Genomic DNA, 25,817 nt, shown 5'->3' with positions numbered 1-25,817 from the left:
AGAATAGATTTTTCTATTTTAAATATTAAATATATCTTGGCCGGGCATGGTGGCTCACGCCTGTAATCCTAGCACTCTGGGAGGCCGAGGCGGGTGGATTGCTCGAGGTCAGGAGTTCGAGACCAGCCTGAGCAAGAGTGAGACCCCATCTCTACTAAAAAAGAGAAAGAAATTATCTGGACAACTAAAAATATATATAGAAAAAAATAGCCGGGCATGGTGGCACATGCGTGTAGTCCCAGCTACTCGGGAGGCTGAGGCAGAAGGATTGCTTAAGCCTAGGAGTTTGAGGTTGCTGTGAGCTAGCCTGATGACATGGCACTCTAGCTTGGGCAACAAAGTGAAACTCTGTCTCAAAAAAAAAAAAAAAAAAATAGAATCTTCGGGAAAACCAAGCACAAAAACCTGGACAAATCCTATTTAGAAGATTTTTCTTGTCTTTGGGACAGCAGAAAGGTAGGTATTCTGGATGTTGATTTTCTGCCTTTGAGCTCTCTCCATCCCATCTTCCTGAGAGTCAGTAGGGATCATCTTATTTTGGCCATTCGACACCCTTCCACAAGGTTCTTTCTAGCGCATACCTCCCCACATACGTTGCACTTATTTTTTATGACTGTCTCCCCCAACAGATAAAGAACTCAGTTAACGAAGAGTGTCCTTTTCTGAATCCCCAATATTTAGATGACACATGGCCCAAAGAAGGAATTCAATAAATGTTTGCGGTATACATGAAAGAGTAAACAAACGAGAGCATAGAAGTTAAGCATGAAATCCTTGGAGTGAGACTAACAGGTTTTGAATCCCAACTCTACCACCACTTACTAGCAGGAAAAAAACCTTCAAAGCCCATTTCCACAACTATGAAATGGAAATCACAGTATCACAGACTTACAGTGAGGTTAAATGACATGAACATATGCAAAGTGTTTAGCTTTCTTCCTGACATACAGTGAACATTCATTTACTTAAATAGAGCTGCTACTATTACTATCAACATTATTATCATGAAGACAACTAGACTATTAAGTCCTGACTGTTTACCCTCTTGTCTTTACTCTTTGGTGCCCAATATAACTCTTCTTTGGAAAATCTCATTGATGGAATCAATGACTATAACTAAACCTGATGAACAGTAGGATGGATGGATTTTTATTTTCTTTCATTATTCTAGGTTAGTCTCTCACTCTCTGTCCCCATGCAATCAAAACCCTAGGAGACATAGCTATATATACACACACACACACAAACACACACCCCTTCTGTGTATACAGTCTGCATATCATGTATCTCTATATATTTCCTTGCCCTTGCCATACATAGGAAAATATTAAAGAAGATCTGCTCATTGAGTATCCACAAACAGAAGCAGCTTGACCTTACTGAAGTAGATTGAAGTAGTAAGGCAAGAGCTGCCTTTGAAGAATTAGACCAACATAAGCAGGAGTCACTGGGACAATCAGAAAGTAGTTTTCACAGCTTTGTTTTCTTACCAACTGACCAAACATTAAAGATGAAACCCAATATGTGGCAAAGGCTCCCTTTATACCCTCTCTCCAGCATCTTTCACATTGCCCAAATTATTTGTTTGAGAAGCACACTTTGTGCTTTTTATTAAACACATGATCAGGCTGGATTTTTCTGTATTAGGAGACTTAATTTGCCAGTGAACTATAGCTTCAGGTTGGCCATCTGGAAAAATAAACTCCTCAATAGCCATGTAATTTGTCTTTTGTCTGGTTTCAGGCAGTGGATTTTGGGGGATTAGTATTGAGCAAACAGCAAGCAGGAGCTTTTCTGGCTCCTTGAAGCCATCTCCCTTCTCAGGGCATCTTGCTAAGTTACAAGTTAACAAATGGTTCTTACTCCTATAATGCTTTTGTCAACACTATGTATATATGAACCTAATTTTCAATAAAACAAAACAGCTTTCCTTTTCTACTCAGGGAGGCAATGCCATATGGACCAAAGCCTCTGGTCAGAAAAAGCATATTGCCTGGAAGGCAGGCTGATGCACCAGCTGTGCCTTTGCACCAGAAGGTGAGGGGGTAGTAGGAGGAGACCTTTCTCTCTCAGCTCACAATGCTTACCTCCCACCCCCTCCCCAACCTACCAAGTTACCAGCCTGGTTGTTTGGGAAATGTCACAGGAGACAAATCCCATGTTTTCCTGAAACTAATTGTAATTTTTCCCCAAAGCCTAAATAGCAGGTCGTCTTTATTAGAGCTCAGCATGTAAGAAGTAGAGCTTGACAAGCCAATGTCAAAAACCCTGTGTGCTCGGATAAACACCACAGTCCCTAATAACCTGCACTTGTTACAAGTCCAAGTATAGCTGCAGAATTATTCTCCCCTTTCTGACAAAAAAGCAACTAGAGAGACAGTCTAATTGTGGTTAAAACATGGGCAAAGGGACTGTGCAGACTGGGTTCCTTGCCTGGTTCTGCCACTTACTAGTAAATGACCTGGGCTGAATTATCTTATGGTCCAAGCCTCAGGTTTTGTATTTGAATAATGGAGATAATATAACTAATAATCATGGACTCCTTTTCAAAGGATTTTGATGATTATAGGAGGTCATGTAGGCATATAAAGGTGGTAACATAGGTTTGGCAAAAGTACTCAATAAATTTTAAGAATAAAATTAAGTAGGACAAATTTACATTTGTTAGGCTTTTATCACATACTCCTATACACTGTGCTAGGTTTTTAATCTAATAATCATACATACATTTTAAAGTTGCATTCTGTGTCAGGAATTAGGCCAAGGACTTTATAGCTACTATTTCTTGATATAGGAATTGTTGAAACTCAGAGAGGTTAACTAGTATTCCTAAATTCACTCATGGAGCCAGGACTTAAACCTGGATGCTCAGCTGTTGTTTTTACCAGATTGCTAAACTCCGGACTATAAGAACAAATATAAAACTACCTTCAATTGCATTAGTGTTTAAAGAATGATTTACTAATTTCATACTATTTCTTATAGTCTTCATAGTACAATGGCCACAGGTACTTTAGCCAGTGCCCTTCCTTATTTTCACTTAATATGTATGCCAAGCATCTTTATCCAAGTCTAGTGCCTAAGAAATCAGTTATCTTCAGATATTTCACCAAGGAGGTTCACCATCAAAGTCAAAAGCTGTTGTATTCTATAACTTTGTATTACTATACTAAGGCTACTATCACAAAGAACCACAAACTAGTGGCTTAAACAGCAGACATTTGTTGTCTCATAGATCTGGAGGCTAGGAGGATGAAATCAAGGTGTTGGCAGGGTTGGTTTCTTCTGGGGGCTGTGAGGGAAGGAAATGTTCAGGCCAATCTCCGTGGCTTGTGGATGGTCACCTTCTCTGTGTCTCTTCACACTGAATTCCATTTTGCATATCTGTGTGTCTACCTTTTTTATAAGAACACCAGTCATATTAGATTTAGGACCCACTCTAATGACTATACTTTAGCCTGATCATCTCTGTAAAAATGCTATCCTCCAAATAGGGTTACATTCTGAGCTACTGGGGATTAGCACTTCAACATATGAATTTTGGGGGGATACAATTCAACCTATAACAGACTTATCAGTGGGAATATGCTTTTTCTGTTGACAAGTTTAACATGTGGGTTGAATTAGAATGAAGGACACCATCAGCCTCAATCTTTAACCTCAGGGCCATTTTTTATGGTTCTACTCTCTTAGTTTGTCACCTCCCATCCCACCAAACCCACCAGGCTTTAGTTATTTATATGAAAATTCTTTTTACTTGACACTTCTCATTTCCCCTTCTAACTCTTAGGAAGGGTTCTTGTTGCAATCTCTAGTAGAGAATGTTGGTTGCTTACCCTAAAGCCATTTTCCCCAAACGTCTCTTCCTTATTGGGACAATTTGCCTCCAAAATGCCAGATGAATGTTTCCCTTTTTTCCCACAGCCTTTTTTTTTTAAATGTCTAGAGGCAAGATTTCTCAACCTTAGCACTATTAAAATTTTGGAACAGATAAGTCTTTGTTGTGAAGGGCTGTCCTGTGCATTATAGGATGTTTAGTAGCATCCCTGACTTCTACTCACCTAGATGACAGTAGCACTCTCCTAGTTATGACAAAATTATCTTCAGAAATTAATAAATATGCCAGTGGGGGTGGTGGTGGTGACAGAATTGCTGTTGTTTGATAACTAATGAGCTAGAGAGCTAGAGTATAGGCACATGACATGGTCTAGCAAACTGGAGGAGACATTGACTGAGATGTTTCTGGGAAAGGCTTATGTCCCATTGAGAAGAACCTCCTGAGAGGCAAGGCCCCTTTTCATTTTTGCTAGAAGAGGTTGTGTCTTCCCAGAATGACCACAGCCATTTTGCCATCATAAAGGGAGACACAACCATCATACTGAGGATGGGGGACTGGGAAGATAGAAAACACCTGTGTCCCTGCTGACGTTTTGTGATGGCATTGTCAAACAACTGAACTAACCCTGGAACTGTCCTCTCTCTAGACTTCTTGTTATGGGAGATGACAAATGCTATTACTGTTTAAGCCCAACTTAATTTGAGTATTCTATTAGTTGCAGCCAAATACATTCTAAATGATATATATCCCAACAGGGCAGTTGCAACAACTTTCTTTTCTAATCCATTCTACATGTTTCAGCTAGGAAACTGTATTTTCTAACCATTTATACACAAAAATATAGCAATCTGTGCTATTTGCACTGATTTTCCAGAATTGGTGATTGATTTCTGCTTACCTACACAAAACGTCTTACTTTTGCCCATTAAGCAAGAGCAATCATGGTCTTGATGGTGAGTTTCAGCAGGTTTACAGTCTGCCTGATGCCCTCAGCAGTTCAGTTGCCATAAATAGAAATGAAGCTTTGGGCCTTGGTATTATTGTGCGATATATTAATCACATCAGGTACTCAACTGTAGACAAATCAAACTCTTAAAGTGTGGCTTTAATACATTATCTTCATTTTGTAACATTTCTGCAGCATTTGACGCTATTGGTTGTTCCTTCCCTCAGAATCTCTCTCATCACTAAATTTCAAGGCCCTGTATTTTTTTGGTTATTTTATTACATTTCTCAACCTTCTTTCCTGTTTCCTTTGTTGTCTCTTCTTTGTCCTTTGAAGTACAGGGATAAAGGAGAAAGATGATGTGTTTTGGAGTCAACTATATATTCTATGTTATTGTCTAATATTAATATTAATATTGTTTAATATAATAACCTATATTATTATATTAAAGTGCATACATATTTGGTCTCAACTCTGCTCAATTTTAATTATCCAATATGCAAGATGGGGAAAAATTATGTCTACCTACAGGCATTCTGTGTGGAAAGAATGGGGCAATACATGACAGATTGTCAACACTCAAGAAATATTTCCCTTTCTAACATTTCCGTAACTTTGGATATTCTCCAAGTCTCTGTTTTTAGCTTTTGTTTTCAATAAATGTTTTCACTTAAAATTTAATAACATCATAGAACTTCAATTTCATCCTAGTATGGGTCTCAAAGATGTCCTGTTGATGTCTCCTTGAAGTCTTCTCAATGCCCTACTAGACATTTCTATTAGATTGTCCAATCATCACCTTAAAATAAACACACTAATGAAACCCACAGTTTTACTTACTCAGAAACACTTTCTCTCCTAATTTCATTATTTTAAATAATTGAATCACTTTGACAGCACATAAACTCGTGGGGCATGAGTACATACAGCACCTTAAGCAATATCGCCTCTGGGGAACCTGGGTCCACATTCCACCAGCTGTTATGGCCAGGTCATGTAAGCTCTCTGAGCCCATTTGTGCATATACAAGTGTAGTTGTGAGGCATAGGAATATTATATATTAAGTGAATAACACACTTGTTAGGGCATTAATAAATGCCAGATAGCACTGTTTTATTATTAATAATGCCGTTAACAATTTTATATACAATAATTTCCTGCTTATCATCTAAAAGTTGATGTAATGAGTAAGTTATATACAAAAAAATCAAAGCATAGAGGTAAATGGAGACACAATAAGAAACATTAAGTATATGTGCAATAACATGTACTGGTTATTTATCACATATTTATCATGTGTCAGGAACAAACTGAACCTTCAAGTATAGTATCTTGATGCCTTTGGGGTAATGGAAATAATACAAAATTGGAAGAGCACACCAAGCTCTGACAGTAGTTATATGATCTTGGACACATTACTTAGTTTTTATGAATCTCATCCACAAAAATTAAATATCATCTACCTCATCGGGTGTGGTCATGATGAAAACACTGGAAGGACAAAGCATTCTGTATGACTAACAGAGACTCACATTTTGCTACATGGTGTCCTGGTTGGATACCATAGATTTCCCCAAACTATGTTGTTACAGAGAGTCCAAACACTTGCTATTACTTATTTCACCAGTAAGATGGTCGTGGTAGCATATCTCAGATACATCCATGTTAGCCCAGACTGGAAAATCTTAAAATACAAATAGAATGCTAGAAAGCACTCTCTACAGAATGTTTAACACTAGGTCTAGGGATTTAGGGTCAGCAAATGTGAATTCAAGATAATTCATGAGTTTTCTGGGAAAATCTTAAGTATCCCAAAAGCTGACTCTTCCTCCTAATAAGGTGAACACAGGCCAGCGGGAGCCCAACTCCATGCACCACCTGCCTTTGTTATTCCCTCTCACTCACTGACATTACTGCTAGTTTGGGTGACGGGAAACCTGTTATTTCCTGCCATAACACTTGTTGAGAACTTTGGTGTCATTTGATACTTCCAGTATGATAAGTTCCACTTAAATGGGAAAACTCTTCTCCTGTGAATCGTGCATCAACTCTTCTAATTCTAATTTAATTCAGAAACTAGAATGATTGGAGAACGGCTTCTCCTCTCTGGAGCTGGGCACCATCTGGAAGCAAGGCCACCATCTGGAGCTCAGAGACTCTCAGCCTAACAAGCGATTCTTCACATCTACAGGGCTTCAAGACATTTTGAAACCTGGAAGGTAGTATTGACCACCCCCATACAGTGCAAGGAAGAACTCTTAGAAGACCACTTCTTTTGTTTGAATAAGCAAGAGAATGACATGGGGTTATTGCCACCACAAGCCCACAGTGCATTTGGAGTGAATCTTCAGAGGATTTGCCAGGAGGAAAATTTCATGCTGAGAGGTGAAAAGAGTTTCTGGAGGAAGCAAGATTTGTTTGAACTCATATACTGATTGATTTCTCAAATGGCATAAAGGGTGGGAGAGGGTTGGTGGACAGCAGGGAGTGGGAGAATAGAAGAAAGGCTGCCTTTCTTGTACATGCTAAAGCCTGTCACTTAAGGGCATATGCCCATTTTTTTGTGTTTCACGCATCAGTGCCCTGTTTGCTGAAGGTGTTGTGAAAAGTTGCCAAGAGATAAATTCAACTCTTTATGAGAATCATTATGTGGTTCAGTGTTTATTTCCCTGGCACCCTCCAAGTTCTATAACTTGGAGCTAAACAGCTGTTTTCTAGTGCTTGTAAATAGAAGTATTTAAATACGTCTTAAACACATTGTTTGAAAAAATATATACAAAACAGGATGCCTTTCTAGCAATAGGGAGCCTATAAGAAGAAGGAAAGGAAACTTTATTATTTGACTACTGCTAACATTTATTGTGTGACTGGGATAGTGTTGCATTCCCTTAGTGCTGGTTATAAAGATTGTAATTAAGTGGGCGGTCTCTGTAGACCAACTGAGAAGCACTTCTCCTTCTCTCAGGTTTCAGCTACTTCCTTCCCTAAGTGGGAGTGGGAAAAGCAAAATAAGACTTTTGAAGCCACACAATGTTTGCTCTGTTTGGGCTAACTGGGTTGTGATATAAATGACATTATAGCAGGTAGCAGGATAATTCATGTCAGAAACAAAACAATTCTACATTTTATTTATAACAGATACCAGAAGGTGCATTGCCATACTTCTGGGCAACCACTTCCTCACCGACTAGAGAAAATGATGGCTTGGTCAACTATTGACCTGAAAGTAGTATCAAAATAGCTATTGTGCAGTACTAGTTCATCAAAGTAATATTTATAAACCTGAGCCTTTTAATTAAAAAGGATAAGTTTAGATGTTCCTCTTTTCCTTTAGCTAAGCTCCTAGACACATGTTTCATGAGTCCTAAAATGCCATCCAGTCTGGTTCTTCAGCATGTATGTAAATGGCAGCCAAAGCCTACTGATCACCAGGGTAGGCGCAGGGAAGCTACAACTTACCTACCAAGGATGCATCTATGTTTAGCTGAGAATCCAGTGATCTCCCAACTTCTTTAGAGAGGAATATTTCTATGCGTCTCTGGTTAGTTGGGAAGATAAAGAAAGAAATTAAAAAAGAAGTCAAGATTGCCACTTTTTTTGTATAAGAAAAGGGATTGTTAGGACTGTGAATTTGTGGAATAAAATTGTCCAGACTCAATTCCTCCCTAAGAAACTTGTTAAACTCCTGAGGTTTGCAGCAGTGCCCTTTTTGAGATAGACAGTTTAGCTTTGAATCATTTAGCTGGGGTACAGCCTATTCTATATGGCTTTTAGTCTTACAGATTCTTGATATGTCCTGAGGGCATCAGATTACCTTGGGTCCAGAAGTATTTGCCAGGACCCTGAGGAAAATTTGCTTAATGACAGTAACAATTTTGGAGGCCTCTGCATCCAAGCCCATTTCAAACCAGTATTCAAGACTGCAAAATGCCAAATGCCAGCCTGACCATGTATTGTGCTAAGACCTAACTAAATCCTTTCATTCAAAAGGATGAGTTTAAAAGAGAAAAACCAGGGGAAATCATCACTTCCTCAAATCTAATTGAAGGTTGAGGGGATCAAGGGAAATTTCAACAGCTTGGAAGCTAGTCTCCAGGAAAACAATGGATACGGCCTGGAAGAAAAGAAACGACGCCTTGCTGATTAGCTCCCCCTGTGGAGAAAGTCTCTGCCACTTGGCTTCCTTTGATGAGATTACAGAATCCTGAAACTTGTTCCCACCAGGAAGGTAGACATGTTGAAAGAACATCCTTTTTAAGTAGGCAGGGAACACGTTCTCTGTCCTTGGGAAAGTACCCCGTTTTGCTCTCTGGAATGACTTGATCACGTTGTCAGCCCTGAAATCAGAGCTGTGCTGCAGGAGGTGCTGAACCAATCTAGTCTAAGATGGAGGTTGGGTTTATCTGGGGAAGTTGCAATAATTCCAGATGGCCAAAATCATGGTATTTTTATCTTCATAGAATTTCTCAACAGGGTAGAGAGACATTAATGGTTTTCTTATTAATACATTTCTTGTCCTTGATATTGCTCCAGTGGTATTTTTCCATGACTCCTTCTTCCCCCAATGTTCCATCCCTAGTTGGGGAAAGATCCAAGCTAACTTTTTATTGATTTGGATGCCATAACCTAACTAATCATTTCAGTTTCAGGGGACCTTCTTGGGTGACCTTTAACCTACTTTGGTACATTCTGTCTTTAATTCACCATCCTCCACATATGCCCTCTCCTCATTTCTCTGCTTTTCCCAACCTCAAACATCTTTCAAAGCCCAGTTTAAATTCTATCACTTCCTTAAACTAAAGATGATGGTATAAACATATAAATTCAGTAGAATCATAGAATCTTAGTCAGTTAAAATCAAAAGAGAATGTACAAATATTCTAGTCTGTCTCCTCATGTTACAGATATGAAAACTGAAAATTATGGAGGTCTTATAAGAAAGCAGGCCATACCCTATATTTTGACATTCTTTTATTGCAGTCTTGAACAATATATATATTTTTAACACTGCAAGTATACCTGTATTATTTCTCCCAGTTGCAAGCTTCTTGAAGGCAAAGATTATGATTTCAGTGTCTATAGTTTGCATGGTCGCTTATATATACTAGGTTGTTCTAAGTGCTGTCCAACAGAACTTTCTATGATGGAATAAACATTCTATAATCTGCACTGTCCAATGTGGTAATCACTAGCCACATGTGACTTTTAAACAGTAGAAATGTGGTTAGTACAACTGAGGAATTTAATTTTTAAAATTGTTTCATTTTAATTACCTTACATTAAATTTAAATAGCCACATATTGCTACCTATTACTGTATTGAATAGTGCAACTCTCATTCATTTGTTGATTCACAGTGAACAGTTAAAAATTAGGGTACATTTGTTGATTTGATAATGCCTTTATCTTTGACTTACAATGATGGAGGTCTAAAGATGGAAGGGGCAAAGTCTCATCACCTCAATTAATACCCCAGAAAAATGAAAGCATTGGTTCAACGTCACATAGTTAATTAGGGACAAAGCTAGTGTCAGGACCCAGGCCTGGCTATAGTTTTTAAAAAATTTTTTTTCTTCTTTGTCATAATGCCTCAGGGAAGGTAGGAGGAAGAATCAGGTAGTAAGTGGAAGGGAAACAGAAATTAAAAATATATATAGAGATATATGAAAAGAGAGAGGATGGATGAGGATTACAGAGAAGGAAGAAGAAAAGAAAGCAAGCCATGCATGAGTGGAGAAATTTGTCAATACCAGAGAACAGAGATGAAGAAAGAAAGAAAAAAAGCTTATACTCTCATTCATGGGCCTGTGTATAAATGAAGAATTCCTTTTTAGAGGCAAAACAATGTTACTGTAATAAATCAGGGACTATTGCATAGGTGTATCCAGGATTATACAATGAAGAGAGCTTAGTGGTTATTGAACCATGACAAAGTCTTCATACTAATGAATTACATTCCTCAAAACCCTTGTCAAATCAATCAAAGAACCCTCTCTGAATGAGCATGGAATGTTAACATCTGGTTTACCAAATAGAGATAACAGTTTCATCCATCCCAAAGCCTTAGCTAGTCAAGCCTTTATCCCTCCCTGTTGCTGGTTGATCCTACTTTATCCTTTCTCTTACTGTGCAGCTGCTCAATGAAGGAGAGACCTTGCGGAAGAATGGTGAATGCGGTAGCATGTAAGAGGCTGGAGAAGTAGAGCATGCCAGTGGAAGTGAGTGGTTTAGAAGACTACAAAGGGCTCCAGATGCCCCTTTCCATACCAAGTCCTGAATGAACTTAATGGCTTCAACAATCTCTCAAGAGAAATAATTTGTGTGGAGACTGTAGCTTATCATGAAATAAGAAAGCAGCTAGCTCCCAAAAGCTCAATAGTGTCAGAATAGGATGCTATTTTTGTTTGTTTGTGTCACAGTATTTTGTGATTCATTGAGGGAAGGAAAAACTAAACTAAAATTTGTAAAATCATGATATGTAACATGCATTTTGTTTCCCTATATATTTTTCCATTCTGTCAGAGGAGTAAAATGAAACTAGGATTTTCTCAGAGTGTGTTGATATTTCTTTTCTTATTAATTTAACAGTTGTTCAGTTAGGTCATAGGCATAGCAAGCTTTTCTTTTGCATCATGAATGCTACTTTGTTGATATGGCACCATTCTCAAAGTCATTGGCACAGATTAGGATTTATTCATTTAGGATTGTAAGGTGAGAGGCAATTATCAGTCCCTTCCAAATCTCATTATCTCTTCCTTCCTCCTACTCACTTTTTCCTGAGTTTCCCTATTTCTTATTAATACCACTACCCATCCTGATCAACTACATTTGACACCTGTGGGGTATCTGGCTGCCCCTTTTTTCTTATGTCCTACCTCTAGATGATTGCTCCATCAAGCAGCAAAGTGTCTCAAATTTGTCCCCCGCCTTTTGATTTCACTGCCACCCTAAACCAGAATGTTGCTAGTTTTCTCTTTACTGTTACCTTACAAGCTACACACTGTCCCTTAATGAGTTATTCTAAAGATCAGGATTAATTGTATTACTCTATAGCTCAACATCTTAAATGGTAGAGGTAATTAAAAAGAAGGAGAGAAGAGAAAGAAGAGAAAGGAAGTGAAGGAAGAAGGGAAGAAGAAACAGGAGGGGGAGGAGGAGGTTGGCACTAGAACAGAATGGAAAGTTAGGAAATTTTGCTATATACAAGAATTGAACATAAAGTACCAATGACAATTCAAATCAATGAGGAAACTATATTCCATGCAATAGCTGTGAATACTTTAGTTGCTTTAAAATATTTAAGTTGGATTCTTACTTTCCAACATACATGAAAATAACTCTCAGATTAATTAGAATGCTAAATGTAAAAAAAAGTTTTAAATAATTGAAAAAGGTCAGAAATAATTAACTAATATCAAGATTAGACAGATCTATCTAATATGAAAAAATGCTTAACACCACTAATCATCAGGGAAATGCAAATTAAAAGCACAATGAGATACCACCTTACCCCTATCAGAATGGCCATTATTAAAAAATCAAAAAACAATAGATGTTGGCATGGAAGCAGTGAAAAAGGAACACCTACACATTGTTGGTAAGGCTATAAATTAGTACAGTCTCTATGGAAAACAGTATGGAGATTACTCAAAGAACTAAAAATAGACCTACCATTCTATCCAGCAATCCCAAACTGAGCATCTATACAAAGGAAAGAAGTAATCTTATCAAAAAGATACCTGTACCTGAATGTTGATCACAGTACAATGCACAATTGCAAAGATATGGAATCAACCTAAGTGCCCATCAACTAAAGAGTGGATAAAGAAAATGTGGTATATGTATATCATGAAGTACGACTCATCCATTAAAAGGAATGGAATGTCTTTGGTAGCACTTGGATGGAACTAAAGACCATTATCCTAAGTGAAGTATCTCAGGAATGGAAAAATAGATACCACACATTCTCATCTATAAGTGGGAACTAAACAGAGGATATATATAGTCATAAAGAGCCATAATGATATTGGAAACTAAGAAGTGGGGAGAGGGAAGTAAAGGATAAAAATCTACCCATCAAGTACAATGTATACTATTCTGGTGCCAGGTACCCCGAAAGCCCTGACATCATCATGATACAATTTATCCACATAACAAAAAACACTTGTACCCCTCAAAGCTTGAGAAATAAAAAAAATTGGCAAAAATAAAAACCTGTAAAATAAAATAATTTATTCACTTGAAAACCAAAAAATGGTGAACTAATATCTCTTGTATTAACCTGGATGGAACTGGAGACCATCCTTCTAAGTGAAATATCACAAGAATGGAAAAACAAATATCACATGTACTCACTATTAAATTAGAACTAATCGAACAACACTTAAGTGCACATCTGGAAATAAAACTCATCAAAAATCAAGCAGGTGGGAGTGGGGAGGAGGGGATGGGTAAATTCACACCTAATGGGTACAATGCACACCATCTGGGTGATGGGCACACTTATAACTTTGACTCAAACTGTATAAAAACAATTTATATAACCAAAACATTTGTACCCCTGTAATACTCTGAAGCAAAATATAATTTTAAAAAAACCACAATAAAAGAATTCTTAAAAGAAATGACCCATAACATAGAGAAAGTCATCAGATCTATTGCACATTTTTTCTCTGTTTTTCTGTTGTTTTATGCTTATAAAATTCCTCCTTATGTCAAGATTAGTAATTTTTCTAGCTCATATTTTCTTTTGTATTTAATATTTTAAGTCTCCTAAAATTTATTTAAATGCATGCTCTAAGATAGTAGAGTCAATTCAAAGGTAATCTTTTTCCTCCTTTCTAGATTACAAGCTTCTTTGAGGGCAGGAAAGATGTGCTACATTTTCTTGGACCCTGCAGCATGTAGTAAGTGTATGGGACAAAATCATCAAGTTAGGAGAGGTCAGTTTTGAGAAAGGAGTTATCTTTTGAGGTTAGCCTAAAATGTCTAACATATTTTCAAGATACGTGGTTTTGTTTTTTTTTTCATCTTGTGTATCTCTTTTGAGTTGAAAATGGCTTAGAGGCAAGGTAATATGACACAAGAAAAGGAGAACGGTTCTGAAGAAAGACAAGTGAAGACTTAAATTCTGACACTATCCAATCATTTGTGTCACTCTGAGCCTTGTATTCCTCATCTATAAAACAGATATACTGATTACTACTAGCAAGGTTGTTGGGAAGATAAGAACCCATGCTTGTAAAGTGATAAACATATTGATTTCATTTCCTTCTTACTACTTAATTTTTCTGCTCTTCCCAAGGGACACTTTTTATCCCTTAGCCTCTTCTTTCTGCAGGGAAGTAAAAATGTGGTAGTGTATGTAAAAACATCTAGCAACTGGAATGCTTTTTAATGACATTAAGTACTATTAATTTAATATTTTGGTATATATTTAAGGGTGAATCCCTGGCTATGCTTTTGTTAATGATAGATTGAATGGAAATGATATTTGAGTGAGAAGATTCAGAATAGATCAATGGAGGTAAGAAAACAGCAAAGTTAAATGTGAAAAACAGGTAATTAAAAAATTCTAATGCATTCGAATCATGTAATAGAAATGGCATGGACTTTGGGGTCAGACAAACATGAGTTTGAGTCTCAGCTTGCCACCAACTCTGTGCAACGCTGGTTAAGTTACTTGCCCTTACTGAGACTCAGTTTCTCCATCTATGAAACTGGGATTGATAACATTCCCACAGCAGGGGCATTGTGAGGACCAGCAAGATAAGTAAATAAAAACATATATCACAAAGGTGACACTTGATAAATTCTTCTTTTTTGCTTGTTTTCTTTCCTCTCAGAATAAATAGCCAGTCTGATTCATCATAACACCTCTAGGTATTTAGGTGTTTAAAAGACCTAAATATGATTTCCTAAGTACCCAACCACCAATGAGTGACTTGGGCCCCAGAGAGAATAGATGCTACTTTTAAAAATGCATTGAGACTTGATCTCTATGTTTACAAAAGGAATTTTGGGACCATGTATGTCTTGTGACACACAGTCAAAAGCGCTATGCATATTCAGTGAGTCATCTCAATCTGTCTTATAGGTACACAGCCGGCATTTTGCTCTTGTGAAAACAGAGAACACCATGTACCAATTTCTTTGTTTTAGAGGGCTATCATTCCATCTTATCAGTGCCTGCTTTGTAAATTTTGTGAGCTGTAAAATGAAGTACTATATATTCCTGGGAAGTTTTTTTCCCACTGAGAGTATTTAAGTTAAATGTTTTTTTAATAGTCTGGGAGGGCAGATTCTGGCAATAAGAGAAAGCATTTGAAATTTTAAAAATAAGCAGTACATTTATAGCAATTATATAGGGATGTTATTAGTGATTAAATATAGTATTGTAGAATAATATATCCAGGGCGAAAAATGCTAATCATTATATCCCAGCAATTTCTCTAGTTCTTTTGTTTTTTAATAAAAGAATGCTTATATTTTAGGATGAATAAAGCATGACCTACTACATTTGATTCCGTTTGTTTAGTGTAATAGGATATAGTGCAGTGCTTACATTGCTACTTTGTCATTCAAGTTGTTAGTTAAGAAATCTGATTCCAGCTTCTTTTTATATTCTCTTTAGATGTGGCTTTGAATGCAAAGAGGTAACACCCCTTTTCTCCAATGATGAAACTCTCCACATACTACTTTCCCTTCCTTTCCTAGGCTGTGGAGATAGGGGTTTGCTGTTTCCTTTACCTGTGTGTCTTGGCTCATAACTTTATCTGTCTAGGAAAAATTTAGTAATTAGCTTACCTGTCTTAACCTCAGATTTGGTTTTGACTATGAAAAAAAACTGATGTTTGCTTTGAGTGTAATATGTCCATTTATATGCTTTATAGAAATTATCTCATTTAATTACTTAATTTAATTGATATAGGTTTGATTTTCCTCATTTCCTAGCTAAGGAAAAGGAAGCCCAAAGAGTTTTCATCAATTATCCTACATTCTTATCTTATGAGTGAGTTGAAATTATAACCTGGGGCTGACTAGCTATAAACTTAAATTCTTTCCAATCCAGTAGGCTATTAGAGTTTTATATTTATTTGCTGGAGTTCTTAAATGGCTATTTTTGTGATTAAAATATTATGTAAGGGTAATGATTCTTTTATATCCAAAAATAGGAAACAGAGAGGGAAGAGCAGGCTCTTGAAGGGAGAGACAAAGAGCTTGGTTTTTAACACGTTCTTCATGTGTCTCTCATATACCCAGGTGGAGTTGAATACCTGAAACCTACTCTCCAGAGAGAGCAACCAGAACTGGAGAGAGAAGTTTGGGAACATCAGTGACATGTAACAATAGATGCAAAGCACTTGCAATTTGGCTTTCTTTTGGCCTGTTTTCCCCATTGTTAGAGTGGTTGGTGGGATTATGGAACTAAGAGAGGACTGACTTGACATGCAGGAGGCTCTGCTCTAAAGAAGACAGATACAGCCAGGATATCTGAGAGGCTATGCCATTAGGAGATGTGGATGGAAGTCAGTCCATGCTCCTAAAGATTATCTAAGCCAGAGATTCTCAAACTTTGGTGTCTATCAGAATCACCTGGAGAGCTAATAAAGAACAGAAGCCCAGTAGGGTAAGGCCTGGACCTCTGTGTTTTTTACCAAGTTCTAGAGAAGGTTCTGACAGATTGTGAGGTTTGAGAAATACTAATCTAAACCATAGTTTGAAACTCCTATCTCATAGTAATGATTATAAAAACAATTATATATCCTTTTTTATAACTTAGAAGGATCTGTTGTTAATTTGAAACTTGAACTAAAAAGCTTTTTAAAATATATTTTTTGCAATTTTTTGAGGCTGATAAATACATTCACATGATGACATCTTCCTAAGATAATTCTACCTTGACCCTTCTACAGAGGGTGAGGATGAGCATGTCCAGGCCATCTGAAAAATTATTCTTCTCAACTTGGCTCTCCCTATGGGAAAAAGGATGAGGAAAAGGAAATGAGTCCTGATCCTTCCTGGGGGCAATGCTTATGTGTATTTTGGAATCTGAGGGACAGCTGCCATTTTCACCTGTGGGCAGGAAGTACACACCTGTTGGTTACATGGTTTTTAGAAATAGACTGTATTTGGCCAGATTACAAGGAACACTTGCTATGCCATCAAAGAAGGAAGCTGACTTACATGCAAGTAATTCTTATTAAAGGGGATTTTAGGAAGCCGGACACTTGAGAAAAGCAGGCAACTGTGAAAAGAATTACTTACCTTTGTACAAGCCAACAATTACCCCCAAATTGGGTTGGGATTAGATAAGGCAATCAGTTGTAATAGAGTTGATATCTGGAAAGGGGGAAGTTTGAGTCATTCAGAGATAAACCTCTTATTATCCTCTTCCTTGATCATCTTTATCCTTCCACCCCACCCCTACCTTTATACATAGTGGTCGCTGGTGGGGTGAGGAAGAAATGACTTTGGAAGTGCTCCTTAACCAGGCTTTTGTATGCATTGTCCTAGGCTCACGGCTTTCTCATCAGCAGGCTTTCCTGCCCTGTCATTAGGCCTCATGGCAAAAGAGCCTCATTCTCATGAACTGACCCATGTTGCGAGCAGGTCACCTCAGATGGAGGCTTGCTGCTTTATTCAGAGGCTTCTGAGATTCCCAGATGTTGAAACAAGATGCAAATATGGAGAAACACTTTCATTGCCCCTCGGTTTGAAATGAGGTTCTATCTGATGACCGAATGCACAGGTTCATAGGGGCATGGTGGAGTCTTACCTTTCAATTGCAAAAAGAGTTTCTTTGTGAGAGCAGTAGTTAACTCTCTCTGAATGTTACTACAGTTTAGGGAGAATAAGTATTTTTCCCTCTCTTTTATATTTCCCCTTCGCTTATGCTTAAAAACAGGTAATTGGAGCAGGGCTTCGAAGTGTAATCTTGCCCAAAGGCTAAGCTTGCCACCTAATGACACAGGGTCGTTCTTCTTTACTGAAGCAGTCTTGCACTCATTATCTCTAAATTAGTTCCCTTTTCTCCTTTGCTTTATTATTCATCCACCTCCTCGTTTTTCATTTGGATTTTTCCAAGTGAACCATGACAAAGTGTGTCTTTGTGAGGTGTGTGTGCAACAGTGCGTCCGTGTGAGTGAGTGTGCCCCCCTTCCCCATGCCCCTCATTTACATTAAGTGTTTATTTAAGCCAAGGCCGTGGAAAATTGACAAAAATCTTTGGCATTGATTGCCTCATAATGATCCCACATCAATCTGGGGAGGAAAATCTAGCTGAAAGTGGAAAAAGCTAAAATTCAGTTACAGGTTTTCCCTTGCCAAGGCCAGATACAAGCAGCTCAAACTCAGAGAAAAGAAGGGAAACTGGTTTTGAATGAAGACTGTGAGAATGTTTGTGTAAAAGTATAATTAAAACTTTAACATCCTGTTCTATCAAAAGAAAAGTTTTATGCACCACTTACGTGATATTTTATATCCAGTTGGAAACAGAAAAGGAGGGAAAGACAAGAAAATACTGAAGTGCCTTTCTTTGTTCAAACCTGGGCTGGAATTCCTACTTTACCCCAGGTAACCTTGTATTGTGTAGCCTTTCTAAGCCTCAGTTTCCTTACCTAAGATAGGCATGATAACTCTGACCTCACAAGTTTGTGATGAGGATGAAAGGAGATGATATTAAAAGTGTTTAATACAGTGCCTGTTACATTGTAGAAAACAAATTAAAAATTGGCCATAGTTCTTAATTGTCTTATAATAAACTGAAATATAGCTTGGAAAGTTTTGGCTTAATAGCCTGAGAATATGAGCTCAGACTTTTTTTCCCTTTCTGGGACCATTTCTCTCTTCAGCTTGAAAAGTGACTGGGCATTTCTGCTCCATGCCTGGCATTCTACTTGGCAGTGTAATATTATCAAATACTTGTACAAATTCCACAAAGGCTTAATATTATTCCCATCTTGCAGATGAGTAGGTTCAGAGGGGTTAAGTAACTTGCCCAAGGTTCCAAAGTAAGTGGTGGAGCAGGTATACAAATAAGGATTTGTCAAGTCCCAAAAAGGTATAATACAATTGAGAATTAGGGTCTATTTTATTGGTCTAAGTTTGCTTTGAGACAATTATTTCCCCAAATAACAAAATCTTCTGATTCAGAGGGTTAGTGGACTTTTTTAGTCTATGCAGGGGAGGGAACATTGGCAACTTTCCTGACTGCTTGATTACTAGGGTAAATATGTGAGAGATACACACACACACACACACACACACACACACATGTGTATACATACACATATACACACATATATTTTTTCAAGATAGAAAACTTACTCTTGATATTATTAGATGGGTTCAATTACCTCCTCTTTACCAAGATGATTTCCTCCAGACACATCTATTTCAGTGTAATCTTATATTACACAAACTGCAAAGGCTTATTGTTATTTTCATCTTGTAAATGAGGTCTACATCTCATAGATCACATTCTATGCCCACTTCTTTATCCTACTTTAACATTCCAAAGGTAATCATCTCTCCTTGCCTTCACTACATTCCAGCTAAAATCTCCTTTCTCTTCATTAGCCCACGTGTACCTCGGTGTTCTTCAGCCTGGATAGCACCGGTAACCCTGGGTTGTTGCTATGCTGTGTTGCTCCTTACACATTATTATCCTGTTTCTTATCCATCACTTCCTCCTCTACTTTTTATCCTTCTTGTATGAAACCAGAGTTACCTGGGAGCGAATGCAGTAGAGTATCTGAGTGTAGGGGGAAACATCAAAGTTCTGGTTCTAGCTGAGTGGCCTTGGAAGGCGATTTAATATCTCTGTGCCTCAGTTTCTTCACCAGTAAAAACTAATGATCCGCTTGTAACTTTTTAGGGTTCTTTCTTTGCCATGGCTCAACAAGCTGCACATGCAGCTTTCGTGCTATGACCCCCAACAGAGGTACAGCATCTTACTAAAGGAGGGAGTTGGTAGCAAAAATCATATGTATAGATAGCCTTTGTATTCATAAGAACAGGGTTCAGACATCATTTTGCTTGTTCCTTCCAACACAGTGACTTGGGCCAGGTCACCTAGCTACTCAGTAGCAGAGCAAAGGCCTCTGAATATGGTCCTCTCCATTCTGAATCTTGCATTCTCTGCCCTGTACCTCAGCTGGGTAAGGCAAACTGGCTGGGGCATGAAGAGATGGAGATCAAAGGGTTTTTGTGTGTGTTTCTATGTGAAATATTCTGGGCGAGTAAATGGGTAGTGTGGACTAAGAATAGAAAACTTAAAGGTAGAAATGATGGTAAGAATTTTTCAAAAAGAAAAAAACCTTCCTAATTAATTATTGTTTCAGGCTTTGCAGTTTTCTGTAAACATCTGCAGGACATGACAAGAAGAGAGTGTGCTAAGAGTGAAACACAAAACATAACTTCAGCTTGAAAATCCTAAATTTTTGAGTTAAAGAACTCATAGCCACAGAATGGCTCATTAAAGAAACAAACATTCCCCAGATGGGGGATTGGACATGCTTGAAGCTCTGACTCGGGGGGCTGGGAGAGCAAGGGCAATATACATAACCTAAACTTTTGTACCCCCATAATATGCTGAAATTAAAAAAAAATTTAAAAAATAAAAAAAACAAACAAACAAACAAAAAAATTCCTCAACACTAAAAAATGCAATGCAAGTCACCTTAGTGGTTTAGGGGATTTCCTATGCTTTCTGGGTGATATTTTTCCTAAAATAAAAAATATTCCTTATTTTAAAATCCATCCTATAGTTTTGTTCAAAGATTAGTTTATACAGTCCCTTGAGTACAAGGCTACAGACTTACAACTTTTTTTTCATGTCAAGATCAATAACTCCTTCTCAAATTGACCCTGTCCTGCCCTTGTGAGATAAATCAAATTTAAATCTGTCTATTGTGTGCTCAATAGCCTCTTTTGGCCATAAAATAGTTCATTCTCCATTAAAAGGACAGTGACATATTCCAGATTCTTTGTGAAAGAACCAAATATATTTCTCTTTGTTCAGGAGGTGATTTGTTAGCAGGGAGCATGAAAGGGGAACAGGGAAATGTTGGGTAGTTTCATCATATGTCATAGAAGTCTAGTGTAATGCATTTGGCCTAGCCCTTTCTCATTTAAGATTTAAACCAATATTTATTTTTGAAAGGAAATTCAACCCATACATATCTGCCTCAGTAGCTTTGTTGGCTTTTATTGCTAGGAATCAGGAAATCACTTTTGCCAACCTTACAAAAGGCCTAAAGATCAAGTGAATTTTAATCTTGGCAAATGTAGCTTCCACCCTGAAAGGTGAAACATAGGTTCCAGGTAATAACCAAAGAAAGATAAACATTATCCTTAAGTGTCTTCCAAGATAAGAAGGGCAGAGAAGACTGAGCAAGTTCTAAGAATTACTGATTGTTTCATTTTGTCCCAAAGCCAATATAATTTGTTCTTTAATGCAGATTCTCACATGTGTAGATGATGGTACAATTTGTCCAAGCAATTCCAGCTATAGATGCTAAAAGTTTAGTGTAAAAAGAAAAAAAATATTGTAATAAAATCTTTGGTTTTGATTATTCGTGCCTTTCAAAATAAAAATTATGAATGCCTGCTGTTTATTCCAAGGAGACTCACTGTTTTAATGAATATTTTTTCATATAAAATAAAAGTTTTAGGGAACAGAAGAAGATATTTTTTTACATCATCCTAAAAAACAAACAAAAAAACTACCTTATACTATCTTTTAAGTTGATTAATTCAAGAAAAAAATGTTTCACAAAGCATATGCATTATTTTTCCTCATCTACTATAAAAAGTTGATGCTTTGGATTGTTCTGAATCTCTGTGTTTACATATTTCAGCCTAAGATTTACCCATGGAAAAGTGTTCTCTTCAGACTGACTCTCCTTGGCCTGAATAAGGGCTCTCAGGAATGGTGGGAATATTGAAAACCAAGTTATGCAGATCCAGTGCCAGATTGATTACATGGTGCAGAGAGACAGGCACAAAATTTGGTGTCTTTCCAGAGGTGATTTGTGGCACTTAGCTGAAGCAGGAGTCCTAGACCAGATGAAGTTGGGAGGCAAGGTGTTTAGCATCACGAGAACCTGAGCACAGAGTAGGTCTTATTTCTAGTTGGAACTTAGGCAGGATCTGAAAGCCCACTTCCCTCATGTGCTCTTGATAAGTAGACTGCAGGATAGTTCCCTCCTCCCAGATCCTAGAAGCATCCAAGCAAAAGTCACATTGTAATAAGACTTTCTTTGGCTGAAGATATTTCTCTAAGAAGTGGTTCTTAAAATGTGGTTCCCCAGATCAGCAGCATCAGCATTACCTGAAAGGTTGTTAAAAATGCACATTTTTCAAGTCTCACCCAAGAAATAATCATAAACTCTGGGAATAGGGTCCAACAATTTACATTTTAACAAGCCATCCAGGTAATTCCAGTGCATGCTGGAGTTTGACAATCACTGCTCTAATGTAGTTGACATCTTTAGGACTTTAGTGTAAAACCACAGTGTAACCCTACTGTAGTTGCTTGAACTTATGCATATTTCTATGAACTTAAGCACCAATTCTGCATGGGCAATTAGCTACCAACCACATGTTTTGAAGTGATGTATAAGTTACTTTTTCACTCGGAGCCTTAACCTCTAACTCTTTGGTCAGTTTACTCAGCTCAACCTCTAAGCAGTGGTTACCATCTATGTGTGATTACGCTGCTTAGATCCTGCTACCATATCATTCCCCAAAAGATTCAAGCTAGTTTCAGGTGGCCCAATATGGAAACAGTGCCTGATCTTCTCTTCCTAGGATGTTCTGAGGCAATAATTCATATAGTTGTGCTACTGTTGCTGCTGTGCCTTCTGGGATCCCTAATGGAAGTTCTCACTCTCCCTGGGTAAGAAAGAACCCACATTTTCAAGAGCCCAAAGCTCTTGGGATAAGGCTCAGCCCCTTCTCCACTACCAGACTGTACAGTAAACTGCCTGGAATGTTTAAAAAAAAACCTGTAACCTTAAATTTCCCTTTCAGTAAAATTTCACTGAATTTCCTTTCCTTCCCTTTGAAGTAATGGCAAATGGCTTTAAAACTTCTGTTTTGGGGCATGTTCTGTGAGCTTGTACTATTATACAAAAGCCACTCATCTAAAGAGGCACAAAACTATTCTTGCTCCAACTCTTGCATTAGAGTCGGTCTTGACTTTGAACCCTGACGGATACATATTCTTCAGAGGTCACTCTAGGAAAAGGAATTATTCATGGCCAGTTGGGCCTTAATTTCAAATTCCTATATGGCCATGTGGCTGGAGGAGTTGGGGCAATGCTACCTGTGAGCCCCAGGATTGATTTGTCAGTTCTAGCCCAGGGTTACCTTCTGTTCTCAGAGCCCTACCTTGGCCTCCAGTTCAGCTCATAAGAGGAGAGACATCTCCTATCAAAAATGTAATCTGAGTGGCAGCAACAAAGTGAGACTGGTATAAGATAACCATCCGATAGAGGTTTAAACTTCCTGCTGGGAAAGGAGCCAGATCCTACCACCGGCCAGCTTAGGCAGAATCTAGTCAGTGGGCGTACTTTGCTGGAGATGGATATGTTCAGAGAGAGATCCAGGTCCAAAAAGTCATCCAAATACTTAATCGACAATTTTCTAGCATAACATAAACTCAAAGAATCAATTGTCATGCATGTATACATTACTCAAGTTGTTTAATTTAATCCTGACATCAACCCAATGAGGTAGGAGGGATTATTATAACCCCTAGTTTGCAAGACGAGTAAACTGAGGCTTATAGCGGTTTGGGGAGTCACTGTCAAAGAGCAAGTGAAGCAAAAATTGCATTCCAATCCTGGACTATTCTTTTATAAATCCCATGCTATTAACCACTATATCAGTGGTTCTATCAGACCCAATACTCCCAATCCCTTTATAGCAAATATTTGAAAGACTCCCTTTACCATCCTGAAATAAAATGTCATCTATTCACGCACAAAACTTTAAAATTTATAAAATGGAATACTGCTCAGCAATAAAAAGGAGCAAACTATTGACACAAAGCAACATGGATAAATCTCAAAAACACTATGCTGAGTAAATTCAGACACAGGAGTACATTCTTTGGATTTCACTTGTATGATATTCAAAAGCAGGCAAAATTGATCAATGGGATTAGAAATCAGAACACTGGTTGCCTTCAAGAGTAGAGAAGGGAGAAGACTGACAATAAGGAAGCATGAAGTGAGTAGAGTAACAGAAATGTTCTATATTTTGATGGGATATTGAATGTACGATATACACATTTGTCAAAGCTCATCAAAATGTGCACTTAAAATCTGTATTTTACTGTTTGTAATTATAGGTCATGAAAATGAAAGTCAATATAAAACTGTTAGTAACTTATAGGTGAAATAAAGGATTTTAAAATAATACATATTTCAATATATAAATGAAGACATAATAAAATAGATACTTTCATCTATTGCTTTAGGAAAAGTTCAAAAAAAATTCTTAATCTTTCCTCAATTTATATAGTAGTTTTAATTCTGGAAAATTCAGTAAATAAACTATGCAATAAATATTTTGGGCTTCTGAATAAAACAGAGTTGGATTTAAATAGTAGATACATTGGGTTTTTATCCATAAGAATTTCCAGATTTAAAAAAAAAACATGTGAATTGCAGGACAGATCATCATTGTGCAGGAATCTCCTCTCATGGCAGGAAGTCTTGTATCCCTTACTCTTGTCCATCAAATGCATATAGCACTCTGGCTAATCCAAATGCCACACATATTCCAAATTCCATAAGGGGAATGTTACTAGCTGAGTTGAGAGCTCTGCCCCAGACAGTACTACAAACTTAAAGATCCTTTGCAAGTGCTACCTCTTGTGCTAAGTCTTCTTTACCTTTTCCAGGTTCATTAACACATCCTTTTCCATTCTCTTAGAATCACAAGGATATTTCTATCTTAGAAATTATTTTTTTATTTTTAGTAATTGTTAGTCTACATGTCTATATCTTTTCCTAAATTATAAGGTCCTTGAAGTTGGAAATGTTTTTATCTCTAGCACACAACACGGTTCAGGTATGTGTTTGTTGAAAGCATGCATGATGGATTAATAGAATTATGAATGCAGACATGAAATCTACTGAGTCAACATGATCCACAAACAGGACTGAATTTATTTTTGTTGTTTTATTACTTATTACATATGTACTATTATGCTAGGTATTATGCTATAAAGTTGGGCTTTTTTAGGGTTAGAACAAACTTAGATTGAGAAACAAATAATTCTTTCAATTAAGATCTGTTTCTGAACATGGTACTGGCATTAAAAAGGCAAGTAAGTAAGTAATTACATAAAGACATCCTTATTTTCATTTCCTTTTACTGAAAATTAAGATGTGATGATAAGTGCTGTATCAGTTTTTAACACCAAACCATCTCACTATTATGCAAGAAACAACAACAAAAAAGGCCAGATTACATAAGGAAATTTGTATTTATTTGAGAAGACAAAATGTGATTCTTAAGATACCGCTGTGACCAATGGGAAAGAGTCCCACACAGACCATTATGCCCAGAAGGGCAGCTCTGCTACCTCTGTACCTGAATCCTTATCTGGGTTCTTACCTATTGTTATCCATAAACAATCTCAACCTGGCTGGCATTCATAGCTACTAGGGACATAGATATGGGGCCTTCCTAGTCATGAAATTGTGATTAAACAGACTTGCCTAATTTCCAATCCTTCTTGCTGTTAAGAAGACCGAATGTCCTTTCAGACTTCTCAGCTTTATGGAAACAAAGAGGTACAGTGTAAGTATCCACCAAATCTCAGACATGCTACCATGGCTTTGCTCTGCAAATATGAGAGTTGGACTGTGTATGTTTATTTTTCTCATAAACCAATAAGGCTAATAGAATTAAGATTCCCAGAAAGACTTAGGCTTTGAGATATGTTTTACTATAAATGTGAACAAAAATAAAACACTGGAGAAAGATCACAGTTACACTTCTACACAGTCCCTTT

Source organism: Lemur catta, chromosome 10 (genome assembly GCF_020740605.2).
Source record: "Lemur catta isolate mLemCat1 chromosome 10, mLemCat1.pri, whole genome shotgun sequence".
Lineage (NCBI taxonomy): Eukaryota > Metazoa > Chordata > Mammalia > Primates > Lemuridae > Lemur > Lemur catta.
The sequence above is the reverse complement of the archived record's forward strand: the minus strand, read 5'-3'. Positions refer to the sequence as shown.